Source organism: Meleagris gallopavo, chromosome 1 (genome assembly GCF_905368555.1).
Source record: "Meleagris gallopavo chromosome 1, MGAL_WU_HG_1.1, whole genome shotgun sequence".
Classification (NCBI taxonomy): domain Eukaryota; kingdom Metazoa; phylum Chordata; class Aves; order Galliformes; family Phasianidae; genus Meleagris; species Meleagris gallopavo.
Genome location: NC_139404.1, coordinates 61654805 through 61673273, shown reverse-complemented (window position 1 = coordinate 61673273; position 18469 = coordinate 61654805). Strand labels below are relative to the sequence as shown.

Sequence of the window (18469 nt, the reverse complement as noted above, 5' to 3'; positions counted from 1 at the left end):
AGGTATGACAAATATTCTATTGCCATATCTGAGAGAGTTAAAGTTCCTTAATCTATGTTCAGTCAAAACAACTAAATCTGTTTTCTATGAATATGTCAGAAAGCATTTAGCAATTATTTTCCCCAGTCCCCTTTTAATTTTGTATTAGAAGCATCCAGTGCCACTCATATCTTCCAGCAACAAGCACAACTTCACTGAAGTCAGAAGGTAGAATTCAATTAATTGAATACAATTAAATGAATACAATCTCAATCTATTCTGTGTTTTGTTTCATCTGACCATGCTTTTTAGGCCTGAGGAACACTAGGTGGAAGTCCACTGATAGCCCACAAGACCACATCACAATCCAGGCCCTTGATCTCTTTGCTGGTGGCAGGCCCGATGTCAGTTTCTGCTGCTGCAGAGTGAGCCATATGAAAATGCTGTCATGGAGCATTTTATAGGACATTATTCCTGCCACAGAGTTCACTATTTGGAATTGCAAATAAAATACTTTAAACACATCTGGTCAGGTAACCACTGAGACAATCTTTGAAGACTTAGATGCATGTTTAGGTCCGTATCTCATATCCACACAGCACTGCAAAAGAAACACTACAGAACTGCATGGTCCTGGAGGTGCTAGCAAACATCTATCTTGCTGCTGCTAACATTGCAGCACAGTGATACACTTGCAGAGGCATAATCAGCCAGTTGCAAAGGAAAGTGTCCATTTGTCTTTACTCTCTTAGGCAAATTGAGTATACATATGCCATTTCCACTCCTTCCGCTTCCTCCCTTGTCTTTTTCTTACTGCACTTTGACATAAAGGCCAGGCAGAGCTTTCCCCTGACATCTACATTTGCACATGAAGGTTCCACCCCAATCCTCAGTGACATTTGTCTATCATTTCCCATTAGCAGACAAAGGAAGAAACAACAGTTAGCTGGAAGCTGCTGGCACAACCACTGGTTCTCATGTTAGAAGAATTGACCCTTGACTCTCCCCATCAAATGTCCTCCAAAGAATTTCAAATATGTTGTCCCCAAAGATCTGAAGATACTGAAATATTATTCATATACAGATTAGAGTTGAAATCCCAGTCCTGTCCCTGGCAGATTTCCCAGAGACCTCAATCAGGATGAGATTCCATCCAAGCAGGCCAAGTTTATCAGTAATGCATGCTAGAAAAGATCAGTGAGCTTTCCTTGCATGTCGGAAGCTGGTGTGCTCTCCGATTGTGCCAACATAGGCTATGTTGTCCTCTGGTACACTTGTGCGTATGCATGCAAAGACAGATTTTCTTTTATTCTTGCAATGCTTATTTGTGAGAAAAGAATATTTTTATTCACCCTGTCATCACTGAGGAAATCGCCTTTGCTGCAGATACAAAGGGCAGCTTAAAAGTGCACTGACCTTTCCTAGTATTTAATGATAATTAAGATACCCTAGGAATGATAATGAGACCCAATCCAGAAGGACAAAACACTCTAAAAAGGGAGAGATTTTATGTCTACAAAACAGCTTGTAAAAGTGCTTAGATGCAAGAAAAACTCAGACTTTTACTCACTGCTTCTCTGCATTTAAACATTGGGAAATGGGTTCGAGGGGCATCGTTCACTCACTACCCTTATCTTTCAGCTACTTTTATCAGCAAAGACATTCAGCTTCACCATTTTAATGTCATCACAAAAAAGCCTACATCATGTATTGCCCTCTCCTGCATCCTCCTCCACAAATCTGTGGCCTGACTGATGAAACTTGTGGCAATGCCCTGTCAGCCAGCTCCATCTCCCACTGAAATCTCTGAGAGCAGAAAACAAGTGCCAAAGCCACACCTTCCAGCCAGAACCTTTTTGTCTTTTAGTAACAGTGAGCAGTGAGCTCTCCTTGCACGTTTCTGCTAGGAAGATGGGTTCTATCTTCCCAAGCAAGGAGCTGATCAGGGCCAGCAGCCAGTAACATTGTGAATAACCAACCTTTGCCTCCCTGACATCTTCCTCTCTGCTTCTGTCTCTCATTTTGTGCTTTTCTCATGTCCCACCCTCGTGCCACTTCTGCTGATCTTCATCTCCACATGCAGTATTTCAACAGAACACTGTATGAACTTCTTTGTGTCCAAGTATGTTTTATGAGCACTTCAGCACTCTGTTCATACTCTTTCTCTGCATCTCTCCTGAATTAGGTCCTGAATTAGAAAGCTAAAGTAATGCCGTTAAAAATAATAAAATATCCAGCCTGGTCTAAGGTAAAGCTCCAACAGAAACATTCACTCATCCAGACTGCAAACTCCGCATGTTTTCTGGAACGCTTTAAAATACAAAATCATGATATATTAAGCTACACGGCCAGTCATAAAAATGTAATAGAAAATAATATGAAGATACAATACAGCCAGCTTACTGTGGCTTCATTTTTGTTTTTTTCAAGTACTTTTCCTGTTAAAACATGCAGCCCTAGGACCCAGCTCTGCCTAGTGCTGTGCATCGTAAACTGTAATGAAGGTTGAGGACTCTGTTTCTTGGTTTACTGAACCAGCAATAAGCAGCAATACCAAGGTTTAGTTGTCATTCTCTACAATTTTAAACAAAAAAGAAAGAAATACACCTTAAGTTCTTTGTTTTGCTGATCTTACTTGTTACCCCTTCAGTGATACTAAGCATTTTGAACCCAAACAGTTCCTTGGAAAAAAACAAAAGATAAATACTGAATGTCCTCTGCCTGTTGCTCTTTTACTTTAATTAATTAATCTTTCCTCCTGATTTCTATACGTTTACTTTGCAAAGACATAGCGCCTGCCCCCATGATACATACATTGCAGCCAAGAGTGCAGCTACTCAACGGCAGAATATCATGGAAATTTGTGGAATTCCACTAGGAATTAATCCAGCTGCAGAGCTTTCTAGTGGGCTTTTCCAGCTCACACTTTCAAAGTCATCTTAAAAAATGAAACACGGATTGTTCCAGCCAAGTGACTACAGTAATTTATCTCTAATAAACAGCAATTCTGTGTCTTTTCAGTTAACAGCTGAGGCATGATGTCAGCACCAGCTTCAAAGAGGTAAAGCAGGGCAGCAAAAAATGCAGAGTCTTTTGACAGGACAAATCAAACAGGGTACTGCGAAATAGAAGCACATCGAACCATTTCCCATGCACAGAATTTATATTATAGGCCCATCTTTATACTGAGTTTAGCTGAAAGCCAGGGAACAATGACATAACACTACCACCAAGCCAGGAGGGCCAACATCAGTGCGACTTCGGTACAACAGAAAACTGATGGGCAAGATGACACCCACATGCTGTGCATAAACCAGCATAAAATCCAACACAACATAATTACAATATTTCCAGTTCTCCTTGTAAGACTTGTACAGAGAAGCTGCTAAATAATCTTGACAATAATCTGACTGCTATCTAGACATTCATGCATAGATGCTTGTTGCCAGCAAGTAGAGTGGCAGCAGTACACTGACACATCACTAATGTTTTATGCAACTGTGTGTTGTTTCTCGGGGAAATAGCATCGACAAAACTTTCAATAGAACCTGGCTCTGAGTCAACTAAACAAGACAGGTGAGGCCTGACAGTACCCTGTACACTTAATGCTGGGAGCAGACAGACATATACACTTATTTTGTAGGAATGTGATGAAGGAAAGTTATGCCTGAGTCCTATATCAAGCCAATAAATTTTACAGTTGTTTCATTTTTTTTTTTTTTAGAAGCAGTGTTTCAGACAATATCTGTGTGGTCCAGAAAGGAAAATGTTTAATTTTCCTTCAAAAAAAAAAAAAAAAAAGAAAGAAAAAAGAAAAAAGAAAAAAAATCTCTGTATGATTTGCTACTTTTCCTTAAGACCTCTGCCATAGGAACTGCAAACCCCATGGGGCTCCTCCAGCCTCTTTCATTGCGGTGTAAGGCCCATCCAGCAAAGAAAGAGACAGAGAACACATGGTCAGTCACAGTCTCAGTTCTGATCAGTGAAGGCACACAAAGCACCTTTTTCATCATCAAGAGACAAAGCCAGATAGTATGTGTACAAAGTGTTAGCCAAAACCAAACAAGGGTGAAAGTGAAGGGAAGGCAACTTCCAATCTGCCATAAGTGTTCTCATGAGTAGGAAAGCAGCCTGTCTTTACTAAGCACATTATCTTTTACAGATCAGTAACCTCATCTTTAATTACAGGCTTGCTAGGAAAAAATTGGTTGACCTCCACCTTCAAATTTTACACCACCTTCAAAATGATGCAAGTAGAAACACAACTGTGCTCGGCAGGAAGCACAACAGGCACATGTGCATGAAGGCCTCCCTGCCCTGCAGTGGATGCGTCACTACTCACGAGACTTGATGGCATAGCAGAAGTGGAAGACAACTAAAGACAATCTCCGTAAGGACACCTTATTCAAGATGTGGAAGAAGCACTAGGAAGTCAATGGAACAGAAAGCAAGGACAAGAGAGAAAAAAAAAAAAAAAAAAGAATATTCCTGGAAAAGGAATATAGAAAGGGATCAATCTAAACTTCATATAATCATGTTTGAAAATGTGGAAGATTTTTACAGTTCATATTCCTCGTAAAAATCCTAAAAATAACTTGCACCCTCAGGTGAACAAGGAAATTAAAACATATCTAAAATGTATAAATTTATGAGTTCATTAATAACATGAGTAAATTAGCCAGATTTTTCAATGCTTACCTGGGCCAAATCAAACCTTCACAACTTGTAAATACTCAGAAGTGTCACTTTGGATGTTATTAAAGGATTCACTAAACATAAAAGAGAGGTTGGTCTGCAGTTAAATCATTTCTGCCTTGCTTTTCCTATGCTGAAAGCAGTTGAAAACCCAAGACATGCTTCTTGATATACCCCAGCTTTTTAGGAGTACTTAGAGAGTACAAATACTAGCTATGTAGCTGCACTTCACATTTGCAACCATATACCTTCACAAAAAGCAAGGTTAAAAACAAATGCATGAACATTTATAGGCCCATAAAATACATGCACAATATACCTTAAAGCTGTTAAATGTTATCACTTGCAAGATACTGAAAATGAAAATCTACACAAATATGGCACCAGTTCTCCTGACCAGGGCTCCTTTGTACAAACTCATAATGTATTTCAAACCAAATGGTGTGACAAAGGACATTAGGAAAACTGCCCAAAGCAACATATTGTATAGGGAATACATGTGACCACAATGTCCAAAGGATGTTCACTTACATCAGAGAGGTCACATATTGGAGACAGATCTGAACTTTTGCTATCTATTCTCCTGCTTTATGTCTTTATTACAGCATTTACATTTCAAAAAGGGAGACAAGTATCTCTGGAGATGGCTAAGCAGTTTCTTGATTTCTATTAAGTACCATAAAATAGTCCTGCCAATTGATTAATATTTAAGTTTCTACAACTTAATATGAACTTGGTTCCAAGAACTACATAGATCTCCTTAAAGTATGTGTAGCAAGAAGTCAACGGTGTGCCAGCTGGCAGATTAAACAAGCCATTAAAGTAGGCTCCTACTGAATTTAAAGGATTGTTTTTCATCTTTTCCCTCTCTGTTCCTCTACATCCAGATGTATTATTTAGGGAATATTTTCCAGTCCCAGTAAGAAAAGTAAAAGAAATGCCCTTGGCACTTGGAGAGTTTTTCCTCCAATGTGGTCTCCTGCTGCATTTGGAATTTATTCCATTACTATATGGCTTGCAGTGGTCCCAAAATACCTCTAACTATATGGGAAAACTAGATGGGAAAAGTGTGTTTGGGGTAGGTATGGTTCTTCATTCAAAAGCAGAGATAGCCTGAGGTGATTGATCTGAATGTATGATTTTATTTGTACCATCATTATCCAGGTATGTCTCCCTGCAATCCAAACCCTGCACTATTACCATGTGTTACAGTTGGGAAAAGCAGAGCACACCCAAGTTAAGGACAAAGCCAACATGAGCCTCCAACAGGATGGCAGAGAAGATCCAGTTTCTCTGCAGACCCCGCAGGGCCTCAGAGCTGAGAATAAATGTGTAGTAAAATCCTGTGAATTCACAGAACTGAGGCAACAGATTTTATTGTGAATTCACAGAACTGAGGCCTTCCACATATCGTTTTTCCTTCAGAGGTTCAAATGCTTATTTGAACTTTGTTGGAACTATCTGAACTTCACGACCTAGCAGTATTCATGAGAAGAATGATTCTACAATAAACTGTGGCATTATACCTGCCCTAGTATAATCTGCACAGTTTAAGTTACACAATATTTCAGATAAAAACATCTCCTACAAGAACATTCCAGAGAAAACCATCAAAAGATCAGAGTTGTATCTGTTTACTATGGGCATTTCAGAATGATTGGGACTACTGGCAGCTGAAAGAAGAGCACTGGGTTTTGATATGCCTGGAAAATACTTTTTATTAAACTGTATATAAACGAAACAAACAAACAAACAAAACAAACAAAACAAAACAAAAACCACCACTCATACTTCTTCAGAATTTCCACTCCTGGGTAGTGAAATGAGTTCAGCCATGTAAACTTGCTACTGAACTAGAAAACAAAAGGTCTTAAAACCAAGTACAGGCAGACAGCCAGAGAATGCGATAGTCAGGTTTAGAGTTGCTGGTGACTCCAAACATTTCCCCCTGCACAAGTGAGGAGCTTCTGACTCCTGTTCAGACCCTGCTGGTCCCACAGGGCGAGCAGTCCCCTCAACATCCAGCAATGATCCTGGCCTATATACTGACTTCTGAATTTGGCTCAAACGTTTTGATTTACTGAAAGAGTTTCAGGAGTCAGAAATATTCCTTGCCCCCTTCTTTGGGGGGCAGCTTAATTCAAAATTGTATAAAATGTAAAAATTGCATTTTGTACGTATTCTTTGTTTCTAATGCCCAGTATTCTTAAGGGGACTCCCTTGCTTGGCTAGCAGTCGGGATTCATTAGACCTTTCATAATGATTCTTTCTGGTGTGCAGAGATATGATGAATCTCAGATGTTTAAATAGCATATAACAGTGCTCCATTGACCTTGCTGAATACAGTTGGAGGGAAAGAAAGGTAATTTTCCTCAAAGAAATGTTAAAAATGTGTCTCCACTACAGCACAGATGCGGAGGATAAAGAAACTCCAGAGGGATTAAAATATTTTAGATTAATTTGGAAGAAGGCCACATTGTGTAAAGCCTGGTTAGTTTGGGCCTTTCCAATTCCACGCCATATAAACAAAACCATTTAAACCGCATTTGTTAGAAGGAATGTTTAAAAAAAAATCCCCCAAAGTAGCTGTAACTCAAATGACCTCCAGTTCTATATTCTCTTCTCACTGCATAAAGAACAAGCGTATGAAAAATATATTATAACCAGAGCTTTTGCAGTTGCTGTATGATTCATATTGCTTGGAAATGAAATCATTGAATAGGTGCTGGTTTCCTCAAGCAAGTTATTAAAGCAGAAACAAGGTTAGATATGGTAGGTTCTGGAGCCTGCTTCCATACTCTGTCCAAGATCACTGGTTATAAGCTGTTTCTTCCACCACTGTGAGTTCTGTTTTAATAGGCAGCCCAAATGTTTTGAGATACGCATCGTATCCTTCCTTTTTCTTTTTTTTTTTTTTTTTGTGGGAGGAGTTTCAGGTTTTTTCTTGGTTTGATTAGTTGGGGGATTTTCTTAGTTTATTTTTTTATTATTATTTAATTTTGTTTTTAAATTAGAAGGATAGGAAGATTTTGCTTTGGTTTTGGTGGAAGAAGAAGGAAAGGGAAAGGAAAAGGGAGAGGGGGGGAAGGACATGGATTATGATCACAGCTATATAAGGATTAATCTAACGTTTAATGCACCAATGCGTGTGGAAGAATCAAGTCCTTAGCATTTACCCATTTTCAAGGAACAAATTTACCTTTTCAAGGATCAAATTTACCTTTTTTTGCCTGCAGAGGCTTACAGAGACAAATCACAGAATGTGGTACTAAACGACCATGAAAAATAAACAGCTTCTGACCCATCTGAGTTAATTTAGATAAGATACAAATGAGGTAGTAGTGAGCTAACCAGAGGAATAACAGCATGGAACACACTGTGAGACATTTTCCATGATTAGCTTCTGCAAAACAGTGGACACTTAGTGGGACTTTCCTTATCATAAACTATACATGAAGAATACTCTTATATCTGCCATTTGAGTGAAAAGTGGTCTCTTGTAGACCCAGTCATCCTCAAGTTTTTGAAATTTCTCTCCCTTCAGAGGACACGAGGCAGATGGCACAGCCAAGGACAATACACGATCTTCTCTCTCACAAATACTGAAAGGAGCCAACATCATTCACTACTGAATGTGACCATCTTGTAGTGAAATATGGCAACTTTATTGAAGTTCAGAACAATAAAACTCAACAGTTCAAGTATAAAATGAGGGTAAAAGTCTAGTTCATTACAAATAATTTATTTACAGAGTAAATAGGGAGATGAAGATTAGCATCTTTCTGCAGCTAGTATAAGATGCTCTGGATATGACATTGTAAAAGGTGCTATGATGGTTCTAATATCACAGGTATAAAATTCAACAGTGATGAAAGCATCTTCAGCTGTCAGACATTCGATAGCACATCATTTGCTTACTACAATGCCACAGGTTTAAATTTTCCATGCAATATTTTTTCCTATGAATTGTTGCAGCACATTGGCGATAAACATGTCCTTCAGCATCTTCTGCCCATTTTTATTTTGATTGTTTCCATAACCAGCACTGTGCTCCCACACTCAGTTCATCAAAAAATCAATTCATACTCTAGAACTTCTTGTGGCTGGGTTTTGTTATTTGAATGTCATGGGTGGACCCTTGTTGACCTACCACTCTACACATTCATGAAAACAAGATGTTCTCTAGTAGCATAGACTATCTTGGTAACACAGATTTTAAATAAATACTTCATATAATTTCAGAAACATATGCTATATAGTAAAAGTACATGTTTGCAACAGAGATGGCTAAGACCTGTTTATTAGCACTTGGAATTTTCAATGTTGTGCTTCACTTTATCACCAGTAATACATGAAAAATACAACAGCCATTACATCATAAGCTTTCCTTTTGAAATGTATTCAAGTGTATTTCAATAAGTTTATGAGTAAAACTATCTTGCAACATCCTTAACTCTACTTTTTCATTCACATCTGCTACAATTCTATATCCACATATCGTATTTTCACTGCTTTTTACTTTGGTAGCATTTGCATTTGTCCTCTGTTCTATCTCATGCTGGAGTTGTACAGAGGCTTCTCTGGTCGTGAAGAACTTGTGTGATAATTTCTGCTACAGACAAAATACCATCAAATCATTCTAACATGCACCTGAAAGTATGCTCTATGGAGAACTTTCCCATTTTCACCTCAGCAGTGGCATCTTTTCTTCAAGGAGAATCATTTAAAATTTGGAAGGAGTAATTTCCTTCACATTGCTCATAGGCCTAAAGTTATAGTTTAACACCAGCATTAGTAACCATCAGTCCAAAAAAGTCTATAAGATATTCTGCCAATTGTTGTTTCTCCTAGTAATTCTAGTGTAAATATGTTCCCTCTTAGTATTCCTAGTTAGACACCAGCATACTGATATCATGCCTCCCTTCTTGATATTACCCATATTTGTTCAAATGGAGCATGTCTGCTATCTGTAATACTACATTTTGAACTCCTACCAATGATTTACTGGCTCTTAGTCAAGTGGCAGAAGTAAGATTAATTCAGCCGCTTAATAAATCACAGAATTTCAGTTTAGTTACTACACTGCAGCTAATTTTATGTTGCCTGAAGTATTCAGAGGATATGTTAAGGTCATACAGAGATACACAGCAGGGACACAGATGTACGGTGATGTGAAGTCACACAAGTGCCTTTGCTCAGAGCTGTTTTGGTTTATGAATGGGCTTTATGAGTGCTGGTAACAAGGGAAGCCCAGGCTGCTTTCACACGGAGCTCCCCAGCTCTACATTCCTATCCTCTAGGCTGCTAGCACCACGTTCCTATTCTCTGGGCTCCCAGTACCCACTCTACTTTGACTCTGGACATGCAAGGAAGGCTACATGCAGCCACTAAGCACCAGAAATAAATTAAGACCCAAGATGTGTTCGCGCAGAGCTGGCTCTGGTGTCTGTGCTATCAAATAACCAGCTGTTGGTTGTTAGCTTGTTAAAGAACTCTGTGTTAGGCTTAGTTTGAAATGAAAAAAAAAAAACTGAAAATTCTGGTAAATTAAAAATAATGGTGGGAATCGAAGAATTGAATATAATTAATGAAACTAAATATGACTTTGAGATTTGTGATTTCTTTTTTTTCAGACTTTTCTTGGGTTTTCCCGTTTAATGTTTTCTTTGTGCTTGGAAAGAAAACAGCACTTAGATTATCTTCCATTTTAACACAAGGAAAAAACTTGACAGAGATTTGTCTCTTGGTGATAAAGCTAGCATAAATAGAATGCTTATGATAACCCAGCCTTTGAAAAACATCAGCAGAGAGCCCCTCGAGCTCCACGAACATGTTGCAGACTGTACATGTCACATAACTAAGGACTACAATGTTTTGCCTAAGGCTCCCACGTTTAACAAAGAGAAACACTGCTTTCAACAAAAGATGCTGTTCTAGTTATGTGCCCTTTTACCCCGACAGAGAAACAGCTGGTATCATAAAGTCACAGCTAATTTGTATCATGTCTGTGCTAACAGTCAGATCCAGTTTGTATCAAACTTTCAAAGTTAGGCTTAATACCAGTTGATGGATGACAGCTTTTCTCGCCTTCCCCTTTCTCAAACCATATCCAAACAGTGCCCCTCATAAAAACCCCCGATTCTCAAAATATAAATGGAACCTTTTATGTTTTACAAAATGAGCATATGCAAAAAAAAGTTTAACATTAAATCGGTGAGTCAAAATTCCTGAAGAAGAGTGAGAAAATTACACCAGCGGTTCTGCAGGTCTGTGACAAATAAATAGAGCTTAAGACAGACATGTGGGTACCAAGTGGAGTGGAAAAAAGTGGGGAAAAACATCTCTTAAAAAAAAAAACCAACAACTTTGCCTCAGGTAATCTCTTGCGTTTGGGGTATCCGTTGTCCTAAAAATATTTCAGTCTGCTTGCAAAGACTTTAAGGACTTTCTCATGGTCAGCACTCAACAATTCAGGAAAGGCCAATTTAGTTCTTTTTTTCCTTTTTCTTCTTCTTCTTTTCTTTTTTTTTAAAGGGAGCTGTTTCTCATTTATGTTATTAAATATCATCTACTCTCATTTTAAGATCCCCAAAGAAGAATGCCTGAGCTGTGCAAAGGGACTCATGTGAAAGGGAGATTCAAGCTCTTAACAGCTCCAAACCTGCATTGCTCATGTGAGAAAGAGCTGCAAAGATCAGACTATTCTTGGAAAATAGACATAGAGGAGCTTCCAGACACAAGGAGTTCAAGCTCAGTTCAGATAAACATCTAACAGCGGTGGGGCACTCCCAAGGCTACCCTCCACAGCACCTGAGACTACAACATTTTCTTCAGATGAGATTCTCTCTTGAGGCTTCAGATACTTTCTGCTTCCCAATGATCTAGAATTACTGGACCAACCCTCTTTCTTCCCATGATGCAAAAACACCATCAAAATGTATACAAGAAAAATCTCACAACATCCTCAGAAGAGAGAGATACTGCTTTGGAAGTTTTGTTTCCCAATGCTGTTCAGTAGTACCATTATCTGGGTTCCAAACAATTGGCTCCAGGTATCTGAGATAAAGTTTATGTAGGGGACTCATCTAAGTACTTGTAGCAAACAACATCCCTGGAAATTTCACAGCAGCAGTATCTGTAATGCACTTCTAAAGTGGCAGGAGATCTTACTGTGAGTGAGCTGAGAAAGGGCAGTTGTTGAAGAGTGAGGAATCCCAGCTCCCAGCCCATCTTTCCCTCAGTGCATGCATTTCCTGCCTTAGAAGGTTAATATTGCACAGAAGACAGTAAGATACAGCTTCTGCTGTGCCTAAGCTGTGTTTGGCACAGGTTTATGATGGACTCCTTGCCAGCTAACAGAGCCAGCGCACAGCATGCTCTTGCCACATCCTCTCCAGCGAGCTATATCTGCTTCCTACCTGCTGGGAAGTTGCAGATAATCAACTCCACTCCCTTCACTCCAAGCGCAGCAGTGAATCTGCCCCTACATACGATCCCTGAGCTTGTTCAGTTTGTTTTTTTCCTCTGTACTTAAACCTCTGTCTTGCAAGGCACAGTTTATTAGAAGCAGATTTCTTTTCCGCTACTCAGTGTGTCAGTTCTACAATTCTTAGGTGGTGTAATTCCTGGAAAATAAAAAATGTTCTTCATCGAAAATTTTTGGTAAGTCACAGCAGGTTTACTTGTTTTGATTCACCCTGAAACACAGCATGACTTTTAACGTCAAAAATGATGCTCTGGTTTTGTTTCAGCTGCCTCTTAGCTACAAATTTCTTCCAAGTGATAAGACTTGTAGAAAATGACACCTACAAATCTGGCTCAGCAGCCACTGAAAGGCAGCCATCAGATTTTCATGGGTCTGTGAACTGCATCAGAAAGGACATTATTATTCCCCAGGCTTGATTCCCTGATATTAAACCAAGAAAAACTCCAAACCATTGGCATTAAAGCCTTTTCAAAAATGCAGTGTTGCACAAAAACTACCAGGTTCTCGCCATACCAAAAAAATGCCTCAGCTATGTGTAGAGATTACCTGAATTTCTTGCACCTATGAGAAAACTCAGGCCAGTTTTGTTGCTACATATCCATTTCCAATCAGCAGAGAGAAAGGATAAAAGAAAGGAGACCCCCCACTCATCTTTGTGTAACTCACCACAACAAAGCCTCAGAAAAAAATTAATCATTAATCAGAAATGCTTTCAGTCTTGAATATTCAAGAGAAAGGCTGGATAAAACCTTTCTTACACAATGTTTCCTAATGGCAAATGTCTTAACAAAATGTACATTTCCAAGGAAGATGAAAAAAATAAAAACCAGCCATCACTAGCCAGTGTGTTTGACCCTTAACCTTATATGGTATCACTTCTTTTTGAAAGTAATTTGAAGAAGCATGTCTGTTTGTCTTCCAAAGTCAGATTTGCCTGTATGCGATAATTAAGAGTTACAGATCTACCACATGCATACTGAACTATGCTAATGTATTTCATACCTACATATGGAGATACGCCCCGTTTCTAGTACTTTAGTGAGGTAATATTTGTTTTTGCCTTTCCTACTTATTGTAATGGTCCACACCATCTTCTTCAATGATTTTTCTGAAGGCAACTACTTGCATTTTTTGTGGTATTTTCCATGTCCCCTAGAGATCATCCTTCCATGTGGCCAGATTTGCAATTTGGAAGAGAAGGTTAAGTGTGGAAGTTTCTGTCAGGTTTTGCTTTTAATTCTTGAAAGAATTCTTCAAGCACTTTGACAAGTTCAGAAGAAGTGCATAGACAGAAGAGGCTCCTCTTGCATCTTCCACTTGGAGCAGATGAATTGATCATTGAAGGACAGTATATTTTCAGATGCAACTTAAGCACCAAAGTAAGACACCAGATCAGAAATACACTGAAGAGTAAGTCTCAGTTTTGAACAACTGAAGTGCTTATTTCAATACCACGGTCTTCATGCTCAGGTGTATCTACAAACACAACTCCAGCTGCTGAACTGGCAGAAAAACTCTGGAGGGTAGGAACCATGGCTTCTCTGTCCTTGGATCAAAATTTTAAGGAATTTAGATAACTTATGAATGCACCACCCAAGAAAGCACGTAGAGTAGAATCACAGAATCAAAGAATCCCTAGAGTTGGAAGGGATTTTTAAAGGTCATCTAGTCCAACTCCCCTGCAATGAACAGGGACATGCACAACAAAATCAGGTTATTTAGAGCTTGATTTGGCCTCACCTTAAAAGCATCCACCACATCACAAGGCAACCTGTTCCACTCACTGCTCACTGCTCTCACCGCAAAAGACTTTCCCTTATGTCCAATCTAAATCTACCCTCTTTAAGCTTGAAGCCATTTCCCTTTGTTCTATCACCACAGATCCTCCTAAAGACTCTATCCCTTGGGATATGGGAACATACATTCAGCAATCTCACTGGAAGAAATGTTTCATGGGAAATTATAGAACATTTAGAACATTTAGTCCAGTCCTGAATCAGAGTTTCTCAGCCTGAAATATCAAAACTTTTGACAAACTAAGCCCAGCTTATGTCTGCCTTCAGTCTTGAATACCCCCACAAGGCTCAAAAGTAATGTGGAATTCCAAAACAGCAATCAGAGCAGAGAACAGACTGCAACAATTATCAGTCCATTCAACACTTGCACAAATTTTCTCAGAAGCATATGCAAACTTAAATTTGCTTCCCCAGGGAGAACAACAAAAACAACTAAAAGGGGCCCAGACCCAGCATTCTTGATTGAGGGAGGCTGCTGGAGATGAAAGGAAACACAACAAGTCTTCAGTCTTCAGCCATGCTTCTCTCCTCATCACTCTTGAAAAAAAAAAAAAAAAAAAAAAAAAAAGGGAGGAACAGAGCAGAGGTAGAGTGAAACAGGCAAATGGAGAGTATGGGCACCCAGCACAGAGAATTAAAAGCTTGCTATACACTGAATTAACAAAGATGGTGGTACCTAAGGGAGATGCCTTGACCTGGTGAAATATCCCACCAGGTTGCTGTCACAGACACTGCTTAAACTTAGAGCCAGTCATCTGTATGTCTTCACTCTAGAATTTCCATATATTCAAGGGGATGAAGATTATGCACATCATAAACACATAAAGAAGAAAAAAATAGAGCTAAGATACACATATTGGGAATAGTCAGAAAACATGGTTACCTGGAATCTCAGGACCCCTCAAAGCCCATACTTGCTCCAGAAAGACAAGTGAATTTGATTTGAATACAATGTAAGAATCTTATAGCAAGCAGAAAACCCGCTGAAATCCAATGAAGAAATAAAAAAAGCTCCTAGAAGAACAGCCAAATGCCTACAATGTGATTATTGTAAAATTCAAACATTCCGACTTGAAGATAAAATTCAAAATAAAATCCTATAGCATCTACTCTGAAAATAGATTGTGGTAACAGCGGCCCCAAATGAATAAATGTTCAAGACCTGACTGCAGACTTGCCTACTAGCTTTGGATTAGCCCCTGAAAAAGCAGGTAAGTACACAAGGGAAAAAAATAGAGAGAGAAAAGTTTCAAAATAATATAAAAAAGAAGTGCTGAAACACTATTGAATTTCCTCTGGCAAGGAAGTCTGAAGTAAATACTTTAATCATACTCACAGGAAAGCAATCAGTGGAAATATTCTGAACCTTTTAGTAATGAACCAGATGCTGACAAAATCAAAATGCCGACTCAAGGAACTGGAGGTGATCACTGTAGAGAAATGAAAGTAAAGAACATCATTTAGCATATCGCAGATATGAAAAATATATACCTGTGGTAAAGTCTTTCTCAGTAAAAACACAAAAACTTTTTTTTTTTTTTTTAATATAGAATAAAATAACAGGAGAAAATAAAGGAAAATAGAAAAAATTCTGCACAATAGATGAAACGCAGTATCAACAGCTCTATAAGCTACAAATTGACAAAGCAGACTGACTTCCCGAAAGCGCTCAATGTCACTAAAACCTCCTAAAGAAGTGAAGCTGATATAGGCTAAGCAGAACTGTCTGATAAATAAGATACAAAGCAAAGCATCACAGTAGTGGTAAGCTGCCTCAACAGAGAAAGGTTTCCAGTGGACCTCCCTAGGCATTGGATCGGCTGCCCGGAGAAGTGGTGGAGTTAGGAGGTGCAATTTAAACTCACAGTATGGGACCATATTAATTTCTGGTTAATTAATATTAATCTGCTATTTTTCTTTAACTTATAACCTAAAGCATCATTTTTCTGAATTAAGCTCAGCAGAATTTTTATTATCAATAAAATAGCTGAAATATATTTGTTCACTATTTGTTTTCCAAAAGAACATCTGTTACACCATAGTTCTACTGTGAGCTTACTATGAAGGCCTAAGAGCATTTAAACAAACAGGACATTTCCATAGATTTTAAGTATGAAGGAAATTCAGGTTGAGGTCAAAAACCAGACTTTGTTAATCTAAGCTCTCCAATCCAAGAGACATCATTAGGGTTTGGACAAATTTGGGACTGTAATTTTCTGTGGTAAAAATGGCAGTTTTTTTTCTTTATACTAATTTTTCAGTCTTCCAAATGCCCCCAACAATAAACACTGTTATACCCTCATGTTCATTCCTCCCTACTTTGCTGATGAAGTCAGTTCCATTTCACTGAGTAGCCTTGAATAGAAATGAAGTTACAAATCTCAGTAACCAAAACGACATTCTTCAGGTGCTCCATTTTCTCCAGTATCTCAATGGCTAGGGCTATGATAGAGTTTGAACCAAATCTCTTCCAGGATGGATTTTAGCCTACATCTTCCTAAAGAACACTTTAGCACTTGGATGTACATTCCAGACCTTTCTTGTCAACACGAGTGTTAAGAGTATAAGAGAAGCTGTAACACAGTAAAGGCCCAATCAGCTCAGTATCCTGTCTCTGATAGTGGCCTATATCAAATCTTTAGGGTATAGCATAAGAACAGGGAAAATATAGAATTATGATTCCCACAAATATTCCTCTGGCTTACAACTGGCAACCTCCAGAATGTTTGAGTCAAAGGTGGAATTTGTGTATTTATTGTTCTCCATGGCAGTTTTTTTTTCCATTATTATTTCCAGTAGCTGCAAACATTAAGCAAAATCCCACAGCAGAGTGTCCCACAACATAATTACGTGCTTTGTGAAAATATAGTTCACTTTGGACATGTAATTAAACCTCCAGAGTGACACTCAGGCTCAGCTATGCTGCTTCCCAGCTGAAGGTTCACTCACCTAATGCACAGCTAGGTGTGGTACCCAAATAGGAAGCATTCCTCATTACACCACATATAATGGAGTAACCCCAAATTACTCAATAGCAACACAGTTAATAAGCTGTTATGGAAATAGGACATCTGGGTTTCAGTCCCAATTACATATTTAATCATTTAGGAAAGTGAAATAGCATCAGTAGGAGAGACTTGAAGCACCATAAAAATAACTATTCATTACAGTTATAGAGAGTGGACTCCAAATTTCTTTGGACTAAGGAAGTAACCCAGTCTAATGGGCTATGCGTTAGCAATCAATTAGATAAAAGGATTCCTTTGGTCTTTAAAAATAGTATTGCATCAGTTCAGCTTCTAAGATACCTCTGGAGATCACTTAGTCCAACTCCTTGTTCTGAGCAGCTTGCTTGGGTTCATGTCCAATTGGGTTTCGAATATCTCAAAGGATGGAGACTCCACAGCCTCTGTGGGCAAATTCTTCCAGTCTTTATCATTTAAAGTTATATATATGGATTATGTCTAATTGCTATCTTCTGTTTTTTAATTTGTGTCTTATTCACCACAGTGTGTCACCGGGCATCACTGAGAATAATCTAGTTCCATCTTTTTTGCCATCATCCCTCCTCATTCCCTCGAAAAGACAGAAAGCAGCTGTTAAATGTGAATCTCATTCCAGTTACAGCCATAATCTTTGTCCATAGATTATAGTACTGGCTCTCGTGCAAACTATGTTTAAATAAATTGTATAGATGAGGTATTTCTTTGCTTATCCATTCCTTCCAGATCTCCTTTTCCCCCTTTTGGTTTTTGTTTCAGGATTGACAGATAGTTTATTTACTTATGAAGACAATCACAGAGAAAACTATATGCTAGTGCACAAAGGTGGATTTTCATTAGAGTATTTAGCAAATAAGTATTGTCAACAGAAGAGGGGCAAAAGAAACCTGATACACATCCATTACTATGCAAACAGATGCCCCAGGAATTTGTTTTCCAGGAAGAGCTAAAATGGGGAGGTGTGTTATCTCCTGTAACCAGCTCACCTAACCACTTCTGAGCAACTTATCACTACATAACATCAGCAAAGTAAATAAAAACACCTAGTAAGTCTCTTGCAGCAAGACACTTAAGTGAGAGATTAGTTTTAAAGTCATGCTTAAGGCTCATTGTCTTCAGGCGAAGTACACACTTGCATGATCTCCTGAATGCGGACATTTAGCTCTATCTGATCTTTACTTCCCAGAAGGCAGCAGCCATCCTCAAGTTCTCAGCTTCTCTGTCAGTGTTGGAACCGTGACCGCAGTAGAATTGCCAAGCCCCAACTTTCTGGGTACTATAAAGACAACAGGACTAAAAGATAGTTCTTACTTCCAAAGAGTTTATAATCCAAGTACAGGCAGGACAAAACTACACATTATAAATTTGTGATCCAGTAGTATTCTCAGAGCACTTAATATAATATTATTATATTAATACATTATTAAAGAAGTTTAGAGTTCAAGTGCTATCTTAACCTCAGCTAAAAAAAGAAAAAAGATAATTAGGACATATTTTGAATGAAATATTTT

At 38.5% G+C, this 18469-nt stretch overlaps 1 protein-coding gene across 8 annotated transcripts in view; it reads right to left on the bottom strand.

The window, feature by feature from the left end:
* The window catches only part of CALD1 (caldesmon 1), a 183421-nt gene that overhangs the window by 99046 nt on the left and 65906 nt on the right, over positions 1-18469 (bottom strand). For 7 of the 8 annotated variants that reach the window (XM_085230691.1, XM_085230698.1, XM_085230643.1 and 4 more), the window contains exon 2: positions 15293-15386. The exons of the other annotated variant lie outside the window; for it this stretch is intronic. The gene's annotated coding sequence lies outside the window, so the exon portion shown is untranslated. The remainder of the gene's footprint in view (positions 1-15292; positions 15387-18469) is intronic. 8 annotated transcript variants of the gene reach the window in all.